The sequence below is a fragment of the Porites lutea genome, chromosome 13 (assembly GCF_958299795.1).
Source record: "Porites lutea chromosome 13, jaPorLute2.1, whole genome shotgun sequence".
Lineage (NCBI taxonomy): Eukaryota > Metazoa > Cnidaria > Anthozoa > Scleractinia > Poritidae > Porites > Porites lutea.
In genome coordinates this window covers 13,104,055-13,121,539 of record NC_133213.1, presented here as the reverse complement: position 1 = coordinate 13,121,539, position 17,485 = coordinate 13,104,055, and the positions used below count along the sequence as shown (strand labels likewise).

General features: G+C 40.2%; 1 long non-coding RNA gene across 1 annotated transcript; it reads right to left on the bottom strand.

Moving 5' to 3' along the window:
- Nucleotides 1–1,102: 1,102 nt before the first annotated feature.
- On the bottom strand, nt 1,103–17,482 carry LOC140922935 (uncharacterized). The gene is made up of 3 exons (XR_012164115.1): nt 17,358–17,482; nt 8,255–8,357; nt 1,103–1,222 (listed from the first exon to the last, which is right to left on the bottom strand). It is a non-coding gene; the product is annotated as an uncharacterized lncRNA (long non-coding RNA).
- Nucleotides 17,483–17,485: the final 3 nt, after the last annotated feature.

The window sequence follows — 17,485 nt, the reverse complement described above, 5'->3', positions numbered from 1 at the left end:
ATGGTTTGATAGAACACAAAGTAGCGGAAATAATTTGTTGAGGTTTGTCAAAGCTTTTGGATGAAAGAGCTTTCAGTGCATAAAACACTTAAACAAATTAGGGCAAAAACCGACAACAGGATTTCTTAAAACCTATTTATGGTGTTCCTCAGGCTACCCAGTATAGCTTCTTACCGTGAAATCTATTGAATAAGAACATCTTCAGACGTCTATGCATTATGTCAATGCGTTGACATGTTTTACTAACTTTCTAAACAGTAAGCACTGAATGGGTAATAAAATAAGCACCAGGAACACGACAGTTTCTAGAGTTACTGACTCAATCAGTAGAAATAATGTTGATCTTACCAGTTATTAATTATGTAAAGTGTCAGTTCGTACGGAAATTGTTCTAAAAATGTAAACAAAGTATCCAAACGTTGTAGTGACACTCATATACTCTTGGTTGTACAAAATACATAACAAATTCTTAACATAAGGCTACCTTAGTGGTACTATCTTGTACTGCACAGGGTGGCAACTTTCAGGTCACGTGACAGCCTCAAGTTGCAAATGTAACCTTGGTATCACATATATTCTTATTCTGTGTCACAAAACCTTTAAGAAAATATATGATAACCTTTGCCACCTCGGGTGGTACCAAAATTTGCTTTGGCTCATACTGGGAGTGCAAGTATTTTCTTCATCTCCAGGATTAGGCAATCTCGACCAGATCGTAAAACAGTAATTAAAAGCTCAAAAGTGCTGGAGTTGCAAGCGACAGAGAGGGAAAAAAACTGAAAGCAGTATCTTAAATAAGTAAAACGAACCCATCAGACGCTACCATGAGCGCACTGCGACACCTAAAGGCGACAACTGTAAAAAAGAACGCGAAGCTATATTTAAGTCTGCTACTCGTAGGTATTCTTGTGGTGTTTTAGTCAAGATCAAATTTTTTAAGCAAAAAAATAACAGTGCCAACGTCTCTCACAAAAAGTCCCCAACCGTGAAGAGCAATGAGAGGCGTCATTATTGGTAGGCTAAAATTTTCTTTGTGCCAGTTACTCAGTCAAAGGCTTTTATTGATTATAATTACTGCTGCAGAAAAAATGCTTTCGTGAAATTTTGTGGAGTTATTTTATTACTTACAAAATTATCACCAAAATATTTTCACAATGGATGGCTACAACTACAACAATAATCTCTGACAACTCTCTGGTGTTTCCATCTTCAGTAGCAAAACCTGAGGGGAAACATGAAAATTTGTTACTTAGTACCAGTAATCAAGCAAGGATTAAACCAATTCAACACTGTAAATAAAAAGTACTTGGGATTATATTCTGTTTGTCTGCTGATATACGGTAAGAAAATGAACATTTAGGAGGGGGTGAAAAGGTTTGATGCTGATTTGGTCTCTTGGGGGATGTGGATTACGGATTTTAGTGATATATAAAGCAGATATAATGCACTTGAAAATTATTGTGGGTTGCAGATCAGCTAAAAATTTTGGCATATATTTTTAACTGTCTGCCTGGAAGTTCGGATTGGGAATAGAGTGGACACCTTCACTCATGTTTTGTTGATTAGGTGGTAAATCATTACACTAGTTCTGGACTGTTCATCGATTCATTTGATGATTTGAACCTGACTTGTAGGGAGAAACATTCTAATGTCCAACTCTGTCCCTCAGTAAAATATGTTAAAATTAACAAAGCTGTTACGGTTCAAGTCCTGAAGTAGCTGCAAAGGCAGAGCAACTTCTGAAAAGTATTTTTCGTTTATTTGTCGAGCTTGCTAAAGCAGAGCGAGACTCTAAAAATGCAAGCCTTTCTTGTGTCTTCCCCAAATCGTCAGTCATAGTCCCAGACCTTCCTAGCGGAGACCGTGGAATCTGACGATAAGAATCACGACGACTTTCATTGTCTACAAATGAGTCTCGTGATGAGTATGGGGTTTATTTTCAACGATGACTGAAATGACGCACAAAGTTGATCACGATTCGGCTGTTTGGCAGTAATGTAATTTTCCCCAAATCGAGGCCCTTGATTTTCGTGTTATTACTATTACGTTTCTTAGAATATATGTGCAATTACTGGAACTTTACGGTTCGATAGATAGATAATAGATTCGATATTGCAGATTCACTTTCTTGTATGTGTTTAATTGATAGATTTTCGCGGTCGTTAAAATGTGAGGTCGCGTTCCACTTTATGAACACTTGAGATATCAATGATTCAACCTTGAACTACTACTGGAAGCAACTTCAACAACCCGTCTGACGTAAGTGTCAAGGACGTGTTTATACGGGTAGCTTTGTACTTGACTGTCACACACTGTACTTGCAGCGAAACTTCGATGGTGAGGCTAACTGGTGGGGTGTGGTAAACTTTCATTGTATGTAATGGAGTCTTGTGATGAGCACCGGTTTATTTTCGGCGATGATAGAAATGACGCGCCATTACGATACTCGCCACGTTTCCTAGTCTGCTACACAGCCGTTTTTAGAGTCGTCAAGTACGCTCATTTCCCACAATCTTGGGGAATTAGCAGGTGGTCATCACGGTGAACATAGGCCCCGGTTTTTTTTTGCGGGGCTTTTCTTCTTAAGTCAACTAATAACTGGAACGGAAATTGAATCCAGGTGCTATGTAAGGATCGGTCTTGCCTTTAGAAGAGATGTCGTGGCCGTGAATGCGAATGGGTCTGCGTGAAACGGACGGCTAAAACAAAGTAGATGCTTGTCTCCACCTGCCAGATGTGTCGATCTCACGCGTTACACGATTATCATCCAGCTGTGAGCTGCAATGGGAAGCTACTAGAACGTGTCGCCAAAGCTAAGATACTGGGGGTCCACATAAACGAACATCTAACATGGGCTGACCACATGACTTTCCTTCTTTCATCCTGTTATGCAGCATTGGCGGTTCTCCGGAAACTGCGAAACCTCGCACCATACCATGTTCGCAAGCAATAAGTGGAGTCATTACTGATGTCAAAACTGGACTACGGGTCCTTCGTCTTCTATCCCCTTCCCAAATACCAAATGAAACGGCTGCAAAGAGTCCAAACAACATGCACCGGCTGCGTACTAGGGCGGTATGCTGTTTTAGAGGACTTGTAGAAATTAAACTGGCTTATTAATAGGAGAGACCTTGCACTATTATCATTCATAAAGCCCTCTACGATAATGTTTAGCCTGATTAATTACACCTTAAATTCCACACTGTCAGTGCTTGCAACTTAAGATCTCTTGAAGCACCAAAGTTGGCTATTCCAACAGAAAGTGGCACTTTTCAGGACTCAGCAGCGAACCTACCTGATGAATTAAAGGAAAAGACTGACTATACCATGTTCGTTCGGTTAGCGAAGAAGCTCATGTTCTCCGTAGGAGAAAGCGTATCACTGATATTTATTTAAACTATCATTATTATCATTATCATCATTTTAAACCTCGCTTTCTTTTACTTGTACATATTTTTTATCGAACCTTTTTTTTCTTCTTCTATTGCATCTCGATTTTTTTCCTTTATGAATATCATGCGACTTTCCTTTTAGCTTAACTTGCTGTTCTTGTTCTTAATTTATTGTATATACCATTTTTAATTTAAAACCGGCTTAATTTTTTGTAAAAATATACTGTAGTTAGGCCATTAGTAGGCGAAGAGCGACCTCGTGGAAGTACTATTTATCATTATTACTATTACTATTATTATTATTATTATTATTACAAACGGCTACTGAGAATCGAACCACATTCCTCTCTCGTTGTGTTTGTGGTCTAACATTGATTCTCAGCAGCCGTTTGTGGGGAGGAGCGTTGCCTGACGATAGTAAAAACGGCCGTGTAGCAGACTAAACGTTTCCTTGATTTTCGTATATTTACACACGCGTTCTAATCAATTCAGAAACAAATCACAGGCGAAACCGATACACAAAATAAATATCCTGAAGAATACTTGACCGTTGATAAAGTAGGAATTAAAAAACTTTTAGCGAGGAAATCCTACCTTATTGGTACTAATTTTAAGCGACGCGAAAAAAAATTCCCACGAACTTTAATGTCGCAAAATTTAAAACCCTCCTATATTTCTTGTTTTCTCAATTTAATGAAGAAACACATGTCTACGTATTGTGTATAATGTGTAAAAGCTCTATTGCACGCGCGCCTACAGATGATAAACAACAGTTTAACAGTCAAATTTCACTATCTGTGTTGCTTTGAACCTCTACATCAGTATCACTACCGTCATCTTCAAGTCCTTTCAGCACCTCTTTTGTACGGTCATCGAAATGGCCATCTATCCCGGGTTCTTTGTAATCTGAAACGACAATCTGTTTATACTTTTCAAGTATTGCCTTGTTCCTTTCGGTAAGATCCATCTCAGCTGTAACTTGTACAGGAATTTCTAACCCTCCTTGCACTAGGGGAGATCTTCTGTGGTTCTAGTCGATGACTAGCACAAACAACCCGCTCCTTCCTGAGCGTGTTGCTCTGGAAATTTCTCTGGGCAAGTGACCAACAGTAGAGTTGCCTAGACGGCCTCGAAGGCACTTGGTCACGGCAATAGCATAGCGATCGTAAGAGTTATTTCTCTAGTAGCAGCATTTCAATTGCTCTCCAACAATCGGACTCCAAACCTCTTTATAAACGTGAAACCCGCGGAGACCGCACTTAAACGAATACGTGATAGACCCACTGTGATCTCTGCTCGCCATTTCAATCTGGTGTGTTTGCTGTTCCTCTCAACGTGGGTGTTCTGTTGCAGTTCATTGTATTGTGACAGCGAAAAGTAACACGTGGTATCTGTAAACAGAGATTGGAAACCAACAACAAACAATATACAACAGTCTTCCTGTTCCCTTTACTGGAGTTACAGCGTTGCGAAGACGCGCCACAATCTGGTTTAAGTTTGTTTGGTAAAATGTCCTTGTTTCGTTGCGGTCTCACCGTTCAAAAGAAAAAAGTAACGGAACGTCCAAACAATTCTGATGCCTCTGAAGAAATTCAGCCTGCTGTTCCGGCCTACTTTCCAAGCCAAGAAAGCACTTCCTTGGACAATGTCGAATATCATGCAGTGGAATCGTCCGTTGCGAGCTTGTTTAATCCTCACTCGACTGACGGTTCCTCGGTTACGTCAGCAGCAAGAAAACGTGGAAAGTACCAACTCTATTCGGCTGAAACACGCGCCAAGATTGGGAAATATGCCAGTGAGAATGGTAATTCGAAAGCCATGAATCATTTCAAGGAGGAATTCCCAACATTAAAGGAAAGCACTGTAAGAACGTTCAAGCAGGCTTATGAGAAGAGTCTACGTGAGGAGAACAAAAAAGGTAACACAGACGCGACTGTCATTGCTACCCCGAGTGACACCCGTGGGCGGCCACCAATATTCCGTGAACTGGACAGTAAATTAATCTCTCTTCTTAGGAGCATTAGAAGCAGAGGTGGAGTAGTTAATTTCTGTGTCGTGGAGGCAAAGCTCTGGCGCTTGTTGATAGTAATAAGACGCCACATTTAAGACAATTTAAGCCTACAGTGACTTGGGTGAAGTCCAGTTATAGGCGCTGCAGTTTTACTCGCCGAGCTGCAACAACCACTCGTCCTCCAGTTCCCAGAGGGTCCCAGAGGGATGTTTGAAGAATGTAAACTTACATTTCTCACTGACATTAACAAGATGATTACAGAGAACAAAATTCCTCTTGAGTTGGTGTTAAATGCGGATCAAACTCCTTGCTCGTACGTTTCCGTCGGGAGAATGACGATGGCTGCAAGAGACGCATCGTCAGTTCCAATTAAAGGTCTGACTGATACGACAAACATCACTCTCACCTTTGTTGTCACTTTATCAGGAGAATTCTTACCCATGCAAGTCATATACCAAGGTAAAACAACAGCCAGCCAACCAAGAGGTTTTAAATTCCCCAGAGGATTCGCAATTTACCAGAGTCCGAAACATTACTGTAATGAAGATGAAACTCTAATCTTGATAGATAAAGTAATTGTCCCCTATGTCGAGAGGAAAAGAAAGGAGCTCAAACTGGCGCCAACTTAAAAAGCTCTGCTGATCTGGGATGTGTTTAGAGGCCAAAAAACTGTAAAGGTTTTGAAGAAATTGGCATCACTAAATATTGCGATTGTGTCGGTGTCCGCCAACATGACCCACTTCTTTCAGCCTCTGGAAATCACCATCAATATGGAGGCCAAGAGATTTATGAAGGACAAGTTTACGACATGGTACTCGGACGAAGTAAAGCAGTAAATAGAATCGGGAGGTGACAGCACTGATATTAATGTGGATCCGACACTAACAGTCCTACAACCACTTCATGCCGTCTCGTTGATGGTCATTTACAACCACCTGAGTAGTCCTGTTGGTGTGCGAGACATCGCGAAAGGGTGGGAGAAGGCCGGGATTCCTGGCCTCTGAGATGGACAAACCGATCTCCCTCCAGAAGACCCATTCACTGACCTCGAGCGCGCCCTAGAAAGGCCCAAGAACTTTATGCCAATGGTACACATAGCTCTAGTCTAATTCACGGCTACGACGTAAATATGTATTTTACCCTTGCAAAGAACGTTAAGCATAAGGATAATGTCTTTGACTATGCCTGTGGTACACGATGCGGTTTCTATAGTTTGGTTTTCTTATGAGTTGATGATTTTCAGCAATAATAATAAAATTCTCCAAATAATTTTTTTTTCCATTTCCGCGAAAATTAATTCCCTAAGAAAATAATTTTGCACCCAAATCGCGAAAATAAAGACCCGCTAAATATGCCGACCTTTTTTTCGCGAAATTAAGTGCCCGCGAAAATTTGTACCAATAAGGTTTTTCGTGTAGAATTAATCGCCTCCTAGATTGCACACAGTCTTTCATTTTTCTTTTGAGTCACAGTAGGTCGAGAGGATAATTTTACTTATTCACTCGCCGGCGTGGCTTTGAGAGGAGAAGGACGACCGCTCACGGCGTAATCGCCTCCTCATTTCTCATCTTAGCTCCAAGCAAGCGAGACTCAACGCTACTAAGAGCCTTCTTGTTGGCCTTCATTTTAAAATACTATAATGCTACCCTGTCGAACACTGGCAAAGACAAACAATCTCAGGTAAACATTAATTACTTCAGCAAAAAAGAATAACAAAAACAACAACAATAGCAAACCTACATGTACAGTAAAGATGTATATGCTCATATGCAACATAAAATTATACATGTATAACATTTGATTGGCAGAACGCGCCAGAAGATAGCATGAATCGGTGCACTTGCTCATTTGCAATTCCCTATTCATCCCCTTCATCTAGGTATTAAAACCAGAAATCCGGTAAAACAGAGCACAACCAATTTCCATGACATTCTCACAAAAAGTGGGCGATTACTCGAGGGAAGGCGTCTATTCGAGAGAGGCGATTAGTTTAAATATTGCTCACTGAGAGTCATGCCCTAAATATTTTGTTTTATTTCCCATCATATAAAATAAACTGAACATGGGCTTTTTAAGAGTTCCAAAGTTGGTTCCTTGATTAATTTTCAGAGCTTTAACCCTCACTGATCAGTTCCCACTTCAACTTAACAGGGAGGGGGTGAAAGAAAGAGAAGATGGCGAGAGGGGTAGGGGGCGATTATTCGCGGGAGGTGATTAATAAGGGACGGCTGTTATTAGAGAAAATACGGTAAGGCAAAACTGCAATGAGATGCTATTAAACCATGTCATGGTTCATTCTATATTTACGATGGGCAATAGTCAGCAAAATTTACTAGAACTCAACAAAGCAGCATGCTTATTACCCTCAAGCTTACAATGATCTAACTTCCAGAGTTCGTTCCAACAATATTATCCCTTCTTATCTCTTCAGTCTAAGTCAAAATCACATTATTCCTAGGTGTTATTATTGCTATATGTTTATTTCCTATAAACGTCACTGGGGTCATGCTCAGAGAGGCTTTTAGTGAGGACTCTGTGATGTCAAATTGTCCTTCAAAATTATCAAATTATCCTTTCCCCTGAATAGAGGCCCGTCCCTTCCATAGAGGTGACAGATGCAAAAATTACGTAAACATTTTTCCAGTACCAAATTTTGTGATCCCTGAATGGAGGTGTCCCTTGAATAGAGGTATCCCAAGGGAGAGGTTCAACTGAAATCACATATAATTTGCTGTATAATAGATTTTTCTGTTTCAGTGCCTAATTTCCTGGAAATTGCACGAAATTACATAATATTATTTACACCCAATTTATTATTAATTTTACATTGTGAAATATTAATGAAACCTACCTGCAGTTAAGGAGCAGGAGGAGGAGCCATGAGGTCAATATCAGAAAATTCCCTGGCTGCTAGGACAGCAACAATAAAAATTGTGGTGTGCTTTACAAGTTGCCTACAACAAGGAAAACAATAAAAAGTGTGTGCTTGATAATTGCTTTCACAGGGATTCCCAAGTAGACATCACTGTAGTCTGTGCACATATAAAAAAGCACTTAAAGATAAATACATATACATGTATTACATGTATAAATTCTTGAACTTGAGTTGAATGTATTTCAGAGAGCGCTCAAATCTGAGAGCAGCATTGACAATTGTAATAAACTGGTTTAAGACTTCAGAGATAGTGCATTGTTTTATTACTACAGCCCTGTTTAAACTGGTTCAAGTATACCAAAAGAAAGCTTGATTTGCTTCGACAAGGATCACACAGAATCATCAGGTAATAACTATGTTTCACCCCTTCATGCTTGCAACAACAACAAATTTATTTAACTACACTAGCCACACACAACGAAAGCTGATTTCCAGGTGGGCGTAGGCAAACAGACATTGCTAAAGAGAAAAGCAATAGGTGTTCACTACTGGAATGCAAAATGTTGCAAAATTTTAGAGAATAATTAATTACGTAAAATTTACACAATACAGCTTGTTTCAATATATGTTGGTGGGAGTTTTAGTTTAGTTTAAAATATTACAAACAATAGCATGCTGACAAGAGATGAAAAAGACTTTTCTGTAAACTTGCAGCCCTCGGGCTCGAGATGCACCACCTCCGGCCACAAGCGCAAAATAGTCTACATATTTGTGACCCTCCTCTCTACTGCTTGGGGGCAGGAAACTAATCGACAGCACTGGCGCGACAAAACCCCTGACCAGCCGCAGAAATCTCTCTGATTTCCTCTGATTATGTAATTTTACAATGACAGAAGTTCTTGGCCATTTAAGAAGTGGACCTATCCACCAGCCACGTTATTAAACCCATCGAATCAGCGTTTTCAGAAGAGAGTGGGGCAGGAAGGACAAAGAAAACATTCTTGGATTCATCAGAAACAAGCTGGGCACAGATAGCCATTTCGATCGGTTTGTGTACAACAAGGCGAACAGGCTCACACACGTTTGAACCAGTCAATCAAGGCTTTTCATGTACTGTGTTCTTGCGGCCCAGGTAAATGTGTGCACCAGCATTCTTGGTGACAGAGGTTGGGTGAAAAATGCACAGCGAGTATCTCACATTGTTGGAGGATGCTATCAGGCAGCCAGACCTTGCCAAGAGCATGCAAAGGTATCAGCTGGCTGTACACATAGCAAAGGTGCACCTTAATTTGGCAGCACGCCGGAGCATTGCTGATGCACTTTTGAATGGTGATTGATACAGAGAGAACAGTTACATACAACAGCAAGCTGAAGTAAACAAACCAAAAAAAAAAAAGCGAAGTTGCGCCTCATGGAAGGCAGTCCTTCAAAAATTAACCCACCAAACAGTCACCTATCTAATCCCATTCACAAGGAAGCAATGAAACTGGGAGAACAAAAAAAAAAAAAAGGAGCCCCTCATTATCCCCACTTCTTCCTCCCCAGCTTCTCCAACCCCCCGATGATATAACCCAGGTCTGTTTGGAAGCATTAAGGGTTGAATTTGTGGAACCAATCCATTAATAAGGCGACTAAGGCAAGAATCATTAGCCCAGTGTGCTCCACCAGAAAGGAGATGGCTTGCCCCCTGTCGTAAAAATGAAGCTCACGATCGAGCCAATAAGGCTGGGCAAAAGGGATGCTGTTTTTCACCAATCTGTTGGCGACCTTTCCCCATGCCTTTGTCCAGCGATTTCAGGGAATTTGTTACCTCCCCTATGACAGTGCTCATTCTCACCCTGGTGGCAAGCACAAAGGCGGTGAGGGTGAAGGCATGTTTTTACTTCAGAGGAGTGCGAAGTGAAGGATTCGCGATGCTCAGGAATGTATCAAAGTAGACATTTTTGGGACAAGATTGGGCGTGCAAGGTCTGTAGGTTTTTGGTTTTATTCAGGTATTTATCGAAGTGAGCGCCGAATTTTTTCGAGATATCTCGAGATCACTTGGATTTCTTTGATTTATTCTCTAACTTATTCGAGGAAGAAATCATTACTATTTTTGCTTTCCCAAGGTTTGAACCGACTCTCCTCAGCCTCATTCCCAGTGGTTCTCGGCGATTTCAGATGTGACGCCACCTGTCAAGCTTGTTGGGAAAATTCGCCAAGGCACTCGGTTCCAAGCCTCCTCTGGTAACTCGGATAGCGCAAACAGGCCTTGGCACGAGGCTGGACTCACCTGTGTGACCCGTAAGATCAGAGGAGACTCTAAGTTTAGGGATTAGCCGATTGCGCTACTGTGACCCGAGGTGGTTCGGAATTTGAAAAATGCACTAGTTTCGGGACAAGATTGGGTGCCCAAGTTCGTGATTTTTTGGCTTGTTTTGGCTATTTCACGAAATAAGACTGAACTACTTCGTGATATCTTGAGATCAATTCGAGTTTAGCCTTTAATTTACTCGAGGAATAAATAGGGGATATTACATGGCCACGCAGAGACACAAAATTTCTCATCGAGTGTTGAAAAACATTTCATGAGTGAGAGCTCTTTTTGAACTGATGTATGATGAATTTAAAGTTACAAAATGCTGCACAAAGACGTTTTGTCTTTGTTGAGTGTTAACGTAGTACAATTGCTTTCATGTGTTGTGTGACTTTCTTGAATGTTCTCTACGTTTTTGGATTATTCATGAATAATTAACTAGGGCATGTTTACATACTGAAATCATAAAATACGTCGCCTATTTAGAATTTTCTAGAACCTTATGTCAAATGGTATACAAGTTCCAAGTCAGTTCTCTTGATGAACTAAGCTTTTTCCCTCGAGTCTGGAGTGCTGTGTTAGTCAAGTGTGATGAAGGTCGATTTTCAAGTTCTGTGTTTACAAGTCCTCATACAATAGGGGCAGCACGATTTGGACAGCTTGATGCTGTACATTTTTCAATTTGTTGGCCACTTTGACATCACTGTCTTGTGTGACTTGGGTCACAAAATGCTTTTTGATCAGATTCAAATCATAATGGCCAGAGTTGAAACCCAGAACTGGTATTTGAAAACACCAATGGCTGATGCATTTTTGTTGCTGATCCAAAGGAAATTTGAAATCTTCTGGGATGTATCGCCGCATTTCTTCTCGGATGGTCAAGGCCTTTCGTTCTAGCACCTCCCAGAATCTCTGGATCAGTTCTTTGGGATCTTTGCTGCTGATGTGCTCTGGCTCTCTATCCAAAGTGTCTGCCAACGAGACAGACACTGGTACGTGCTTGTTTTCAAACAACAGGTTCTTTGTCAACTGCCTGTGTTTGCTAATGTCCTGCACAGTCTTGAATCAAGCACGAAGGCATGTCAGAAAGTTTCCGTTTTCTGAAACCCTTGTCTAGGATCACTTGTCTTCTTTGCAACGTTCGTGCAAACTGCATCTCTCTTGTCAGCTTTCTATGGCCTTTCTTTATTTTTTCGAAAGCAACCACTTCCTTTTGCTGTTTCGGGGCAGGAGAACACCTTGGACACCCATGCTGATGACAGCCATGAAACTGAAACACCTTGTTTGTTTCTTGACTAAACCTATCCACTGTATGCCCAGCAATTTTTCTTTCCCCACTGTGGCCACATGTTTGATGATGAATAGGCACACCAAGCTGTCACGCCTTCCAACCAGAAGACCGCCTTTCCGGCATACGCTCCATGTCCATGAAAGCTTCTCCTTCTTCTCGTCCTTGGCACACCCCCTTTGTGGCTCCTCTCATGAGTAAATCTCTGGATGTCACTACGGATGGCACGCTTTTGTGAATCTAGCTTGACATTCTTCACATGCATAACTTTTTGTAATTCTATTGAGATTTGTGAACAAGAAAGCGTGCTCTTCATAGATTCCAATGTTCACCTTGGACATCCCAATTTTGTCAAAGCTTGAAGGAAGATATTTCAACACAAAGATTCCTTTGGTGTCAACCTCATACCCCGCAATCCCCTGCTGGAAATGACATTCTATAAAAGAACAGTGCCCTTTGTGGATCCAACCTTAAACTGGACGCTCGTCGAAAAAGCTTGCTTGCTCACTAGTTCTTTGCTCACTAGTTCTTTTTGTGTTGAAAACACGATGCACCCCTTGATGGACTTTGGTGTATCTAAAAATACAAAGCTTGTTAGCGTATGAATCAAGCACCAATAAACTCTTTTTTGTTTCAAAGCAAATCTGGCAACAGCGCCGCTCAATATGCAACTTGCCAGTCCACAATTTTTACCTCAACCACGAGGTTCTCCTCAAAAACCCATTTTCGCGGTTGAGCGCTCTATGTTTTCCCTCTGGAGACGTTTTTCTTCTCGTTCATCCAACCAGTCTCTTGCTTCTAACATTCTGTCAAACCAGGGGCTTCTTTTGTTCTGAAAAATATTTCCTCTGTTTTCATGTTCCGAAGCTGATAGGCATTAACTGTTTTTGACCACAAATCAATTTCTCACCCTTTTTTTCTGCAAATTATCCTTGGAGTCAAATCATTGTTCACAAATTTGAAGAAGTGCCATTTAGTGATTCTTCTGCCTCTGTTCTCTTCAACATCCTGCGAAAATTCTGCAATCAAGACTTCATAAAAAATGTGGTGGTGGCTCTTCTGCACGTCCTTCCAAAATGTCAATCCACTTTGTTGGCACCAATTGAGATTGTTCATAATTCATCGAATGAAAGGGGTTAAATCTTTCCAACCCCCTCATGGGTTTGATGTTTCAACTTTTTTTGGTTCTCATGGGCCGCTTTGGCTGATATACCTGTGAAGGAAACGGATTCAAAAGGCTGCACTTTGTTTTCCAGGCAATCAGTTAATCCAAAATAATTTGAAGAGATGGTTCTGCATCCCTGTCCTGCAGAAGCCACCCCACAAAATTGTCCATCATGAATTCAAAAGCACCACTCAGAGTGTAACCATGATTACGCATACATTTTACCAATCTCTAATTGGTTGCTAAGGATCCATGGACTGGACGCAGCAATTGGTTTGAACAGATGGTTCTGCATCCCTATCCTGTAGAAGTAACCCTAGATAATCGTACATTGTGAATTTAAAATCGCCCTGTAGGTTGATGAGATCATCCTGTGAGGCCATTGTGATTATGCATAAATTTTTCCAATCTCTAATTGGCTGCTCAAGATCCCTGGCGGTTTTTATAAGGGGTGAATTTCAATGTCCCCAATCGTGGTTGATGTATCCATCTCAAACAACTGCTTTATCACAGGCGATGTATCCATCGCAGTTGATATCACCATCACAAATGGGATGGGCTGGAAGCTCTAAGAACGGCTCACAGGATTGGTTTAGAAAACAATAGATAGCCCTAACCCAAAGAAAACTAACAATGAACCCCAACTCTGAAATAATAGAGCTTCGGGCCAACAAGAACCTATCAAGTCAGAGGTTCTAAAGATGTTCTCGCCAACAGCACAAATGACATCATGACTGCAATCAATGTCGCCATCGCAACCAACTTGCTGATGATCACAAAAGATGTCACCAGCACAATCGATGTGACCATTGCAAATGATTTGACCAACACACAAGACTTGCCCATTGCAAATAATCTCATTATTGCAAATGATGTCACCAGCACAAAAGATGCTGCCAACACAAAGTATTTGACCAGTGCACTTGATCATGCCACTGCAAACAATGTCACCACTGCAAAGGATGTCACCATCGCAAAAGAAGCCACCATCTTGAACTATGTTACCATCACAAAAGATGTGACCGCCTGCTCACAGCCCTTATCCTGGCTGTGCTACAGCCATGTTCCAAGGTGGGCTGCACCACTGCTGTTGATTTATTTCTGCCAGGGTGTGCTGTTTTTAATGGCGGCCAACCCAGAGGAAATAATCATTGGTGAAATCATCCATGAGAAGAGAAGTTTGCCGCCAGTCTGGGGTTGTGCCGCCCCAGTGCTGTCTTTTTTTCCTGCCCCCGAGTAGTAGGGAGGGGGTCACAAGTGAGTTGACTTTTTTGCACTAGTAGCTGGAGGGCAAGCAATGCAAGTTTGCAGGCCAGGAGCTCACAAAACAGTCTACACATTTTGATCCCTTCTATACTCCTAAGGTGTATTACCAGAAGCAAATGACTTCCGTCTCTCATAAATCAAGCACTTCAGATCAGAGTTGAGCCAGGACCTGTTTGTGTGGTGGATTTTGACAGAGTGCTCAGGCATAATTGTGTTGAGAGAAACATTGATAATACTTGCAATAGCAGAGAGCTTTTTATTGCAGGATCCATCACATCAGGTACACTCTCCCATGGGACATCCATCAGAAAACGACCAAAACTTGAAACAGAATTATATCTCTTGTCCCAGGTCACGATTGGTTTTCTAGTCTGAGACTTGGTTCCCTGACGAGATTCGGACTTGACTATGACAGTTGTGTGGTCAGAAAGACCATGAAGAGCAGGAGGACCTGTCAGCTCTTGACAGAAGACCTGTAAATCGGTGTCTATTTGGTCAAGAGCCTATATTGACCAGTAATGTATATTTGGTGTATTTTGGTCAAAAGTGTTACCCTATCTGGAGAGTAAAAAGTATTATAAAAACCACATGGGTTGATTACCATAACAGTCACTGTGATAGTGATACTTTGACATTCTTTTGCAAAGAAGTTTCTCTGGAGCACCTGTTTTGAAGAATTAATGCGGAAAAAGCTTACATTTTTATTTTTTATTTTTTGTCTCATTTTATTCTGCTATACAAATATTAATAACTGTGATCACCAAAGTAAAAATCTCTCGTTTGATTGAAATTATTGATAGAGAGGCGATCGGTAAGGAGACAAATAAAACATTTTTTCACATGAGGACATCACAAACCAAGTAATTTGGAACAATAAACACATAAACATCAAGAAGTAATCTGTTTTTAAAAAGCATCTCTTGGAGGAAGACTTTTAAACTGTAGGCAATCTTTTCTTTAGAAGGGTTAACAGGGACCTCTCTCCAATTGACCGTCGTAAGTTAATAGGTCTTATGTACGAGATACCAGTTAAATGGAGAAAACATGTTAAACAAAGTACTCATTTACACCTGTCCTGAATTGAGGAACACAATTCACCTTAAAATTGATGACACCGATGTCGACCTGTCTTCTGTCACATCAAAATCTCTTTACAAGGCATTAAAAATGGTGAAACAAACTCCTCCATTTGCTCAAAAGAGGTTTCAGGATCAATTTCCTGATGTCCAGTTTGATCAAAAAAAAAAACTAGAGAATTCCAATGTAAGGTTCTGAACAACATTGTTTTCATGAATGAAAAGTTACTCAAGATTTAAGATGATTGATTTGCCACAATAATGTACCTTTCGCAAAAACAAGATTGAATCCCCTCAGCATCTTTTTTACAATTGAGAATAACAAGAACCTTTTTGGGTAGCTCTCTGTTCTTGGCTTATTGAATGTAAATATCAAATTAGAACCTTTGTCGGATGTCAATGTTCTATTTGGTAATATTTAATGCAAGAGAAGATTTTGTCATTGTAAATCACCTTATTCTAGTGGCAAAGTTTTATATTAATCCCTGTAAAAAAAAAGTTTAAACCAGTAATACGGGTCTAAAAAAGCAACAAAAAATTGAAGCAATGCACAATATAGAAGGTAGAATAGCATTTATGAGGAATAAGGTAGAATACCATAACATTTATGAGGAATAAGGTAGAATACCATAACAAAAAATGGGAAAAATCAAATCACATTTAAACGTAATTTAAATGTTCTCTAAATTGAGTTTATCCTCCATCCTTCTCTCTCTTATTTAATTGTTATTTATTGTGTATAAATATTGATTTAATTTCCAGGATAAAGTGTAGCGTAGGTCTTATTTTTATGTAAAGTTGTAATGTTAGTCTCAGATTGTAAAGATGGTTTGGTGAGTTTGATATGTTCAATTACCGAAGCCAATAAAAGTCAGTCTAACAACTTGAGTTCAATTGGGCTTGATTACTGAACATTTGATTGGCTACAACAAGAACCAATTATGGTAATAATGTTGGGGACCTCATGACAACAAAAATCAACTGACTTACAAACCACTGAGTGAAATAACTGCTTTGTAGGCTTCATAAGGCCACATTCAGCGACAAAAATGTTGAGACAGAGAGGAAAAACAGTCCACACCACTCCTCCCTTCCATCCATTCAAAAATGGGGTGTTTGTTTTTCAAAGGTGGCAGGCTTTCATTTAAAATACCGAAATAAAATTAAAACTTGATAGTTTGAACAGCAGCACAACATTGCATGGAGGGGATATATGCGGGAAGGGAAATGTCAGAAAGGCCCCTTATGACAAAGTGTCTCAGCAAATTCTGTCACTTATTTTGCATTTTACCCCCCTGCGCAGCCTAGCGGTCAAAAAGTTTCTTGTGTTTTTTTTTATACAGAAGCTTGGTGAAAATTAAAGAAAAAATAGGGGGTCTGAGAACAGGCTTTTATAAGGCAAGCTGTTACATCTACTGGTGAAATAATGACAAAAGTAGAACTAAAATCAAACCTATATTTTGTTTATAATTAACAAGAGGAAGAAGCAATGAAATGTATGCCTTCATGCATCATGGTCGTGTGCTTGACAAGGGTAAAAATTTCTGATTTGCGTAGTTTTGTGTTTGAATTTGCTTTTCCAAGCTCTGCTTATGGACAAATGCTTAACAACAAGTAGAGTATTAAAATTAAGTAAAACTTGGCATACTTGCCAGGAAAACTTAAAGATACACAGGGAGACTCACAATTGACCACTTCAGAAAATACCATAACATATCATGATGCCCTTTGTTTGTCATCCCAAAATTTTGCATGAGCATTTTCTTCAGTTTCTCTTGGGGGTTTAAATGGCCCCAAGAGAGACTGAAAACAATGCTTTTGCAAAATTTCAGAAATTTTGGGGTGACAAACAAAGAACATTACGGAATGTTTTTTTTTTTTTTTTTCTGAAGTGGTCAATTTGATTGCACGTGGTACCGTGCCGGCCTGTGATTAACGAACAGCACAAACAATATGAAGAGATAAATATGTTAATATGCTTCTTACCATTTGGTAGGATTTCTGTAAAAATCCATGATAAAAGCTCCGGCAGTTGCAAATGTGGTTTTAGAAGGGCTGGATTTTCTGATTGCCTTAGGCGCCATCTTGGATGGTAAACGATGAAACAGGAGAAA